This window comes from Leucopleurus acutus (genome assembly GCF_964270905.1).
Source record: "Leucopleurus acutus genome assembly, chromosome: 13".
Lineage (NCBI taxonomy): Eukaryota > Metazoa > Chordata > Mammalia > Artiodactyla > Delphinidae > Leucopleurus > Leucopleurus acutus.
Window position 1 is genome coordinate 30685788 of NC_139155.1, and position 9400 is coordinate 30695187.

The 9400-nt window shown below is 40.8% G+C and overlaps 1 pseudogene across 1 annotated transcript; it reads right to left on the minus strand.

Moving 5' to 3' along the window:
* Positions 1-446: 446 nt before the first annotated feature.
* LOC309970943 (uncharacterized protein C2orf78-like) lies at positions 447-5749 on the minus strand (annotated as a pseudogene). Its single transcript has 2 exons — positions 5650-5749; positions 447-2779 (listed from the first exon to the last, which is right to left on the minus strand). The product of its transcript is annotated as an uncharacterized protein C2orf78-like (transcript).
* Between the last annotated feature and the right edge of the window lie 3651 nt (positions 5750-9400).

Genomic DNA, 9400 nt, shown 5'->3' on the forward strand with positions numbered 1-9400 from the left:
CCTAGAGTCACCTTCTGTCATCTTCAACTCTACTCAGATTTGGTTCTTTCAACCCTGACCTCTGACCCTGCTTTTCACTTCTGCCATTTCATCCTCACTCCTGCTTCCTTTCATAAATCCATAAATCTCTTTTGGCCTTCCTAGCCCTGGGCCAAGTTCCTTCCTCTTTCCTCAGTTTTTACCCCTTCATTCTCCTATCCAACATTCAGTTCTTCCTTTCTCATGCAGACTTTGACTCCAACTCCATCAAAAACAAAACAAAAAAACACGCCACAGTTAGCAGCATCTCAAAATTCAAAAGGTTTATTACTCATCTATTAATTCTATTACATTTTTTATTGTTTTATTGTTTTAAAATATACCAATATAAATAAATTTATGCCTATCTTGTCTATATATGGAAGAACAGCTGGTCCCCAAGGTGGCACCAACAATCCTAGCAGCTCTTACTTTAAATATCCGTAGTAGTCAGCAATTTCCATTTCTTTTTCCCTCTCAATGAAAAATTGCAGTTTCCCCAAAGAGATGTATTTGGCAGCATTCTCACCTTGTTGTTGGGCCCGCCTCTTCATGGCCTCCCGCTCTGGCCTCTGCTCTTTTTCGATGGGCTTTGACATTACTGCCTCAGGAACATTGCGTTCCCTCCATGGAACTGGTTGCTTGCTGAAGTCTTGGAGTAGAAATGGGGTTTGGAGCTTGGCTAGGGACTGGCGCTTAGTCACAGCAGGGGGAACAGGCTCCCGCTGGAGAGAAGTGAAAGATAAAGTTTTGTAGGGTGCAGGCCTAGGAGCAGCAGACTGAGGGACACTAGGCTGGGTACGGTCGGTCCAACCTGGTTACGTTGGGTTGGTCACAGTTGGCTGAGATGGTTTGGCAGGACCTGGCAAAGAGGCAGGAGCTGGCTGGGAAGAACTGACTGCAGCAGATTGAGCTGAGTTAGTAGAAGCAGGGTGTGCACGGTCAGCAACAGCAGGCTGATGTGAGGCCAGAGACTGTGGCCTCCGAGGAGCAGGCCGACCTTGGGGCTTGTCCCAGGCAGAGAAAGGCAGAGGTATCAACTTGACCCTCCCAGGAGGCAGCAGCTCATACTGGGGTGGAGACGGACACTCTCTTTCAGCACTGCTGTCTGGTTTCTGGGCTTCGACTTGAGTTTTCTCAGGACCCTTACCCTCACGTGGGGTATTCCGCCATGGCTGGATAGCTGGGGGTGGCTGGGGGTCTTTAGGTTTGCTTGAATTTCCCAAGACCCGACAGGAGGAGAGCCCAGTTCTCTTATCATTCTTCTTCTCCAGTGCATGAAAAACCTTCACAGACTCCAGCATGTGCATGCCTATGGAGGTTCGAGGCTTTTTAAAGCTCTCTTGGATAAGCTCAGTTTGGTGTTGCTTTCGCTTCGTCTGGGGAATTGTTGGCTTCTCTTCTGCCTTGAATTTGTTCCCTGACTGCTTTTTCTCTTCAGCCTTCTTTCTTCCTCTGGTGCTTTTTGTCTTTTCCTGCCCATAGCTCGCTCGTTTTGCTGATCTTTCTGGATGCAGCTTTCTGAGGTTTGCCTTTAGAATCCTTGGCTGTGTTCACAGGAGCCCTGTCACTGACTGCAGCATTGGATAGAACCACTTCTCCCCCTAACAGGCACTCTGGATTCTTTGGCTGGATTTTGGCCTTGGGAGCACCACTGATAGGCTCAGAGGCTTTATGTTTGTTCTTCCTGGGTTGATCAGAGGGAAGCTTTATGACACTTGTCTTTTCCCGCACCTGATTCACCTTAATGGCTCTGTTGTCTTTGGCTTTGATCACGTTGGGACCTTTTGATTGATCAAAATCTTTCAAAGAATTAAAGAGCTGGGGAAGGTGAATATCCTCTGCCAATGTAGTAATGTCTGCAAAACCACTGCTAGATTCCATCCCATTTTCAACTGTCCCTCGGTCCTCAAGACTCAGGCTGTTCTTTCCCAGATCAGCATTTTCAGAACCAGGCTTCTCCTCTTGGCTGAGGGGATCAGTGCAGGCCAGGAGCTGGTGAGTATCAGGGATTTCTTGAAAACTTGTTTCTGTGATGGGTTGAGCATACGCAGGGTAGTAGATTCCAGAGGTGGAAGCTGGTGGTTGGATATTTGTGGGTTGAATCTCCCTTAGTACAATTACCAATTCTGGCTGCACAGAGGCCCTACTTCCTGTGTATGACACAGAGCCATAGGATTGCATGCAGGAGCCAAGTTCTCCATACAGTAAAGACCCCAATGTTCCTTGGTTATAGTAATATATTTGCCTTCCTTCCTGGTAGGGAAGTGACAGGCTGTGTCCCTGATTGGGAATTTGAGATGGTGTTCCCTGAGCAAGTCTGGCAGAAAGTGATGGATATAGAGGGGCCATGTTATTGCGGTCTGCAGTTTTATCATACTGGGCTGCCATAAACATGGAGGAAGCAGCTGTGTGTGGGTCAGTGACTGCCAGAGTAAAGTCTCCGAGTGAAGAAGAATTCTTTTCAGTGCTTCCTGTGATGTCCCAGTCAAGAACACCTGGATAGGAAGCAGCTGAAGTGGAGATCTGGCTCTGGTCAGTGACTCCAGATAACATAGTTGTGCTAGACTGTTGGTGAAGGTAGGCACTACACATGAGTGTCCAGAAGGAGGTACCAGTAGCTGATGCCAAACTGACGGCAGGAGCAGAGACTCTGGAGAAGTTGCAGACACTTCCTGTTAGGGAAGTTGCATTGCTCACCACAGGAAAGGGTGCTGCAGAGAATTTAGAGTTCCAAGTACAGGTCGATTTTGGAAATTTTCTATAAGAACAAGAGGGTAATGAAAAAATCAGGGAGATTGATAAATTCTCACTATGTTTGAGGAACAGCATTATCTTAAGATTCTTGCTATCAGGACACCTCTAATGTCAATACTTACTGAGAAACCAAAAATCAGACCGTTATGATGGTTGTAAGGACTGAGCAGTTTTACACTCTTCTGTATTAACTGCCTGTGCTCCCATGTTGGGCACAGATGGGCAGAAGACCCAAGTGGTATGGTTCAGACATTGTTCTCTAGGCTGGAAGCAACCTTCTCCCTACCCTATCTTTCCCTTCAGCCTGCACTAGTATTGACTTCTATGCTGTTTCCTAGACTGGAAGCATTTTAGAACTAGGAGGTCCTTAGAGAACTTCTATTTTCACAGTCTCATTTCATGAGGAAGGAAACTGAGGCTCAGAGAGGTCGGGTTGACTTGTTCAAGTTCTCTCATTATGTTAGTATCCTTACCAGGTTTCAGAACCTAAGTATCCTGACTTCCTTGGCAGGACGCTACTCTGAGCATGATACTGCCAGAAAGCAGGAGAAATAGAACTTATACTATAGGCAGTTTTTTTGTCTGTTAGAAAACAGTACGGCTATTACCATTGTAATCTTCAGTGTCTCACTTTGCTTGTGCAGTTCCCACGCTATTACCTAGAGTTCACATATAGCTCAGTCCACCTGGTAAATTTAAAGAGTCATTTTTACCCTCTTCAAGCCTGGTTTCTCATCCTACCTCAAAATGATTACCTGAAAGTGAATTTCTTAAGAAAGTGAATTTCTTTTCTTAAGAGAAATGTTATCTGATTACTTCAGATTACTCATCTATAAAGTGGTTATAACACCACCACCAATAATAATAGCAGTAATAATTAATACATGAATAAACTGATATATTGTATATGATTTATATGGAGGAAGATACAATAAGTTCTAGAAAGACAAAGAAAAATCATGAAAAACATATTACATAATGAAAACAAAATACATAGTTATGAAAACTGGGGTATGTGGCAAGTATCAAAGCATAATGAGTTTACTAACAAATGACCTTCTGTACCATACATGCAATGTTATGAAAGTGAATTTTGCCCACTGTATTTTAGTGAATACTATTAACCAAAAAACACTATAGAATGTGATTTTGAATGAATTCCTAGCCAATACATACAGACAGAGAAGATATATCAGTAAAAATGCATAAAAAGCAACAAAATCCAATCAATGTGAAAGTATAGGTAGCCACAATATATGCAGACAAGTATTTCAATGAAAACTGGTACAAAGCAGACAGCAAAATAATAAGTGTAAAAGAATTTCATTATTGTGCTCATTCATATTTTTACCCAGCAAGTAACAGGTATTAAGCCTGGTAGAAATATATGTTTCAAAGAATAGAAATATATAATAAGCAGAAAGGAAGCTTAAAAAGTATCAAGAAGGTTTTTGTATTTATCCTAGAACTTAGATTATAATCATCTTCAACATCCAAGAAGATGACATCCCAAAACCTAAAAAAACCATCATCACTAGAGTCCAATTAAAAAAGATTTTTCAAATGTAAGAACATCGAAAGGACTCCGCAATATTGTTCTAGATAAATGTGGAATTTTTTTTTTTTTTTGCCACGCCGCGTGGCCCTGGCAGTGAAAGCACCGAGTCCTAACCACTAGACCACCAGCGATTTCCCTCAATATGGAATTAGAAATGTGGGGCTTGACTTTTTCTTTTTCTTCTTAGGTAGCTAAGATGTAAAAACGAACGATGGCTGTTGATCAATGTGCTCTCTGTGTTAGGAAGGAAAGAACTGTAAAGATGAAAAGCAACCTTGCCTTAGAAGCTACATATCACACAAAGGAAATAGTCCTTCTGATTCAATTTCGAAGATATCATTTAAAATGTTTAATTGGTAAAACGTCTACATAGTTTAAACATTAGAAAGAATAAAACATTGAAAAGCAGACCCCTAGATAACCACTTTGGTTTCTTGTATATAGGAAGCATCATTTCTAGGATATATTTCTAAAATGTTTATATTGAAAACTGTCAAGTGCCAGCTGTATTCAGAGAGGCAATAAAAGAAAAAAAAACTGAGTATGACTTTTCTGGTAAGCTGCCTTTCCTGGTGATACCCTCTTCTGTCCTTACTTGCCTCTTAGTCTGTTAAAATAAGGATTTGCTACAATCAACTTTGTTTTGCCCTGCTCTGAGCAGAATTCACTCTATGCTGTTTCTGCTTTAATTTAAAATCTTTGGTTCCCATCAACATTCCATTGCAAACTACATTTTTCTGGAGAGCTCCTCAATGCTTTCCCTCTTCATTCTTATATTGTTTCCTATCTCTTGGTTCCTGTTGGCCTGTGCTGATGAAAACAATCCTAAACTTCCTTACGTTTGACTCTGTGCCTCCCTATATAGCCCAGTACTCTCCATCCTCTCTCCCTGTTTTCTCTTTTCAACTAGTCGAAATATTAGTGGAGGGAGACCAGTAGAGATGAAACATCTTGGTATATATTGCTAGTTTTCTATGTCACCTGGCCTTTCTGTGTTTCTGTTGAAACACTCTTGAGAAGTCCCTGCTTTCATTTTCTACATGGGTACCCTTTAAGGCTCAATATTAGAGAAGAAAGGGATCAGAGTGATCAACCAATGTAGTATCCTAACGTAACAGATAAGGAAAATATCAGGCTTTGTGAGACAGTCACTGATTTGTCCAAAGTCACACAGATAGTAAAGTCAAACCTGAAATTAGGTCTCCAGACTTCTAGTGCAATACGTTCCCTCATTATTCCATGCTATTTTGAATCTACTAGTAAATTTAGGGGCAAAATAAATCTAATGAAAAACTTTTAAAAGTTTCTTTTCTTACCTGACATGGTCAGAGAAGAAGAGAAAACATCAACTGCAGATACAAGGGATGAGGAGGCAACACCAGAGGATGTCTGAGTGGCTGCAGCTGAACAGCGCATGTGTCCAGTACAAAGGTCACTGGTTACTACTCACTGGTCACTTATATGATATAGGAGAATGATGTCACAAAGCAGGCAGTTTCAAGGTATGAGATAGCCAATAGGGAGGTCCAATCCCAAACAGGAAGGTGGGGTTGGGTGGACAGAGTGTAGGAGAGCTAAAACAACACCTAAATTTCTGAGCTCTGGGGAGGAAATCCTAGAAGACAGATTTACCTCCCCCAGGCTCTTACATTAGGGAAATCATTGCAACATTTCTTACAGACGTTCATTAATATAATTTACTAACAGTTACCTATATCCTACACAGTATTATATTTTATGTATCATATACTTAGAGCTATATATATCTTATTTAATTAATATCCTTAGGAAGGCAAGAGCCATCTAGTTTGAACTATTACAGTTGCTCTGAAATCATATCTGTCTAATTAGTGAACTTATAGCAGCTTTTAAGGAGCAAAAGTAAGGATTAAGAAGCTCTTTTTGTAACTTGGTTAAAGCGTAGGGTGAAGTTCGTTGAGTGTACCTTGTGGAGAGTGTTGTGGTCCAAGGCTCTTCTCTTTTAATTTCGTCTCCTTGACTCCTACCTTCCTTGGGCTGGGCCAGGCTGGGCCAGGTTGGACTTGCGACTTACATTTCTCTTCTGCTTTCTTTTTTTTTTTTTTTTTCCATTATGGGCATTGTTTCTAGGACAAGCCTTGATCTTACCCTCATGGATGTTACTTCCTGTCAACTTCAAGCAACAGGAGTCTTCTTTTCAGTGTTTGATGCTTCACAAAATAGACTCTGCCCGTTGGAAGCAAATACCAGAGAGCTAGGAGACAGAGCTGGTTGCAAACATTTCCTCTTCCAGCCTTTGGTTACAGTTGTTTTCCCCATAATTTGCTACCTCTAGTTGCTTGGGCCACACAGGTATCCTGCCATCCAGCTCTTTTATATATGAGAGACATTCTGAATACTGTCCCTTTTTCTTTGCACAGAAGTATATACAGTGTGGCAGTTACTGTAATCTCCTCCTCCCCCTTGCAAACAGCCACTCTAGAATCTTGGACCTCTAGGATTCTCTGTCTTGCATGCTTGGGTGCAAGGCCAAGCAAAATGAAGAGGAGAATAATTAGAGAAGGAAGAGGACATTTCGTGGAGAACTGGGAGAAGATAAGGTGAAAGGGCACAGGAGAAAAGAGATTCATGTAGATTTTTTGGTTTCTGTGGGAAACAAGTTGACACACTTTGGCCTCATTTTGTATTACCAGGACAGTCATAGATGTAAGTAGCTCGATAGTGCAGCAACTGCCATGAATTCTGTACACTAAAGGGAACAGTCTTATATATATTTCTCATTTTGTTTTATGTCATATTACCTTATTAATAGCATTCACTGGTATGTTTGTAGAATACAGATTTTTTAAAATGCTCTGGTTTTGTCTACATGGTTATTTCCTTGTCATATTTTTAAGGACTCCAACATTGTAAGACATATTGCATGTTTTTCTCTTGACGATTGTTTATCTCGAAGCATCATGAACGAACATGACCTGTTGGATTTTGTGGAGAAACTTTAAAAAGGGTCTGTGAAAAAGGCATTGTGGCGAGTCGCATTATGCACCCAAGCATAAGGAGCAGATATCTGCCATCAGCCCAACTTGGCCTGGGTGACCTCTGTTTTAGTTCCTGTGGTTAGTGCTTTGCTGCCTAACCACTCTTGTGACTGTGATAATGTGAGTAAAGGCTGAGTTGCTAATGATTTATGTTTGAGGTAAGCTGGTTTGAGGGAGGAAATCTATGGATCTAGTCATTTTCCTTGGTGGTAAGCTTTCAGGGAGGGGTGCAAAGATTGATCTTTCTGGCGACTTTTCTAGTACCAGGAAGATATCCCATAGATGGGACCTCCAAAGACACACATTTAATATTTAGGCCTGTTTTTATTATTATGAGATACGAGTTTTTTCACTGATGGGGATGATGCTTATCTGAGAAGAAATTGTGAAAGGTGTTGTAGTATAGAGATGTGGCTTAAGCTTTTAAGTGTTTTTCAAGGTTTTTCCCCTAAGCTTCCTACTTCAGATGGTCTACTTACATGATACTAGTATGTGATGTGAGCCTAACAACTTACTAAATACCTGCAAGCCAGATCAGTGTCTCTTTTCTCTATATTTCCATGGAAATCAAGGGACCCATAGCCACTGCAGGTTAGGGTGGGCAGTGTGAGATTGGGGGGAGTGTGGTAAGCCACATTTTGGGGTCAGTAAAATGTTTACATATTAAAATATTCAGTTCCAACATTCAATTCTATTTAGTTAGGCAAACCGTTAGTTAGGCTTTTCCTGGTTCCGAGCCTATGTAACTTAGTTTCCCTCCCTGGTTCCAGCCATTTAACTTTAGCTTGCAGGCTCAGCATCATCTTAACCTCTAAAAGAATCTTACATGTAGGAGGAAGAAACTAAAGAGCTCTATTTCAACACTTAGGAACATGAGGCCCTACCCTGACCGAAACCTTTATTCTTACAGTTAGGGTATTGTCTTGTCCCGTATACCCACTTCCTGCATTTTGAACCCATCAGGTTAACTGAGACATGTCTTGGTGTAAACATCCCCAGTTCGTCTACCCCTGAGGCTGTCCTTAATTCTTCCCATTGTCACATTTTGATTTAATTAAATACTGGAATCCCTCAAACCCTTGCATGGTACCTGAGGCCCTATGGGATACTGGTAGATTTTGTTAGTGTCAAATACTTAGCTGTCTGAGTCTCCAAATATCCCTTGTTCCTATATTTTCCATCCCAGCATACTACATACCCATTAAGGCATTATTTCATCTCATGTTGGACCCACTCCCATCCAGAGGCCTACTCTTTGCTAGTTCCCATACTTTCTGGAAACCCCGTTATGGCCAGGTCTGGATTTTTTTGTGTTCCCACCCAAAGCCTGTATCTTTTAGCAAGCTGGAACTATAAGACCAACATAGATTTTCTAGTTTCTGATAGATTTATGTCACAATTTGTACATTGTCATGTCTATAGATATTTGTATCATTTGTACTTTTTGGCCATTACATGCCTATTGGATATTTTTCATAAATTTCAAAAGAATATTTTATGACTTAGCACCAAATTGAATGTGCCTAATTGTAAGTTTGTGAACTAGGTTGTGCTAACTTGTATCTTTTCTTTATCCAAGTAGTAATTGACTACTATTGTCCCATTTGTAATTATGTGGAAGTTTTCAGAATTGTAAATAAATGCTTGTGGATTGAAACTTGGTTAGACTATTGACTGTCCCAGATACATTAAAGCTACTGAACTTTTTACTCATTCATTCATTCATTCAATAATTCTGACCTTCCTGACTCAGTTTACCCAGCTCAAATGGTTGTGAAGAAGATTACTAACAGTGTATGTCAGATACTTTCAGAAATTAGAAACTGAAAAGTAAAACTAACAAAAAACATAGGTTATTATAAATAACAATGGAATTTAGTATGCTATTATACCTTCAGACCTACTGTAGGACATGCTGTTCTTTGCTGTTCCACTTGTGGCAGGATTCATAGTTTTTCTAACAGGTACAGATCCCTATGCCTGATACTGTGAGGAAATGTTATACTTGAGCTCCACTCTTATCTCTCTCAGGCATATTTTGGTATTGTCT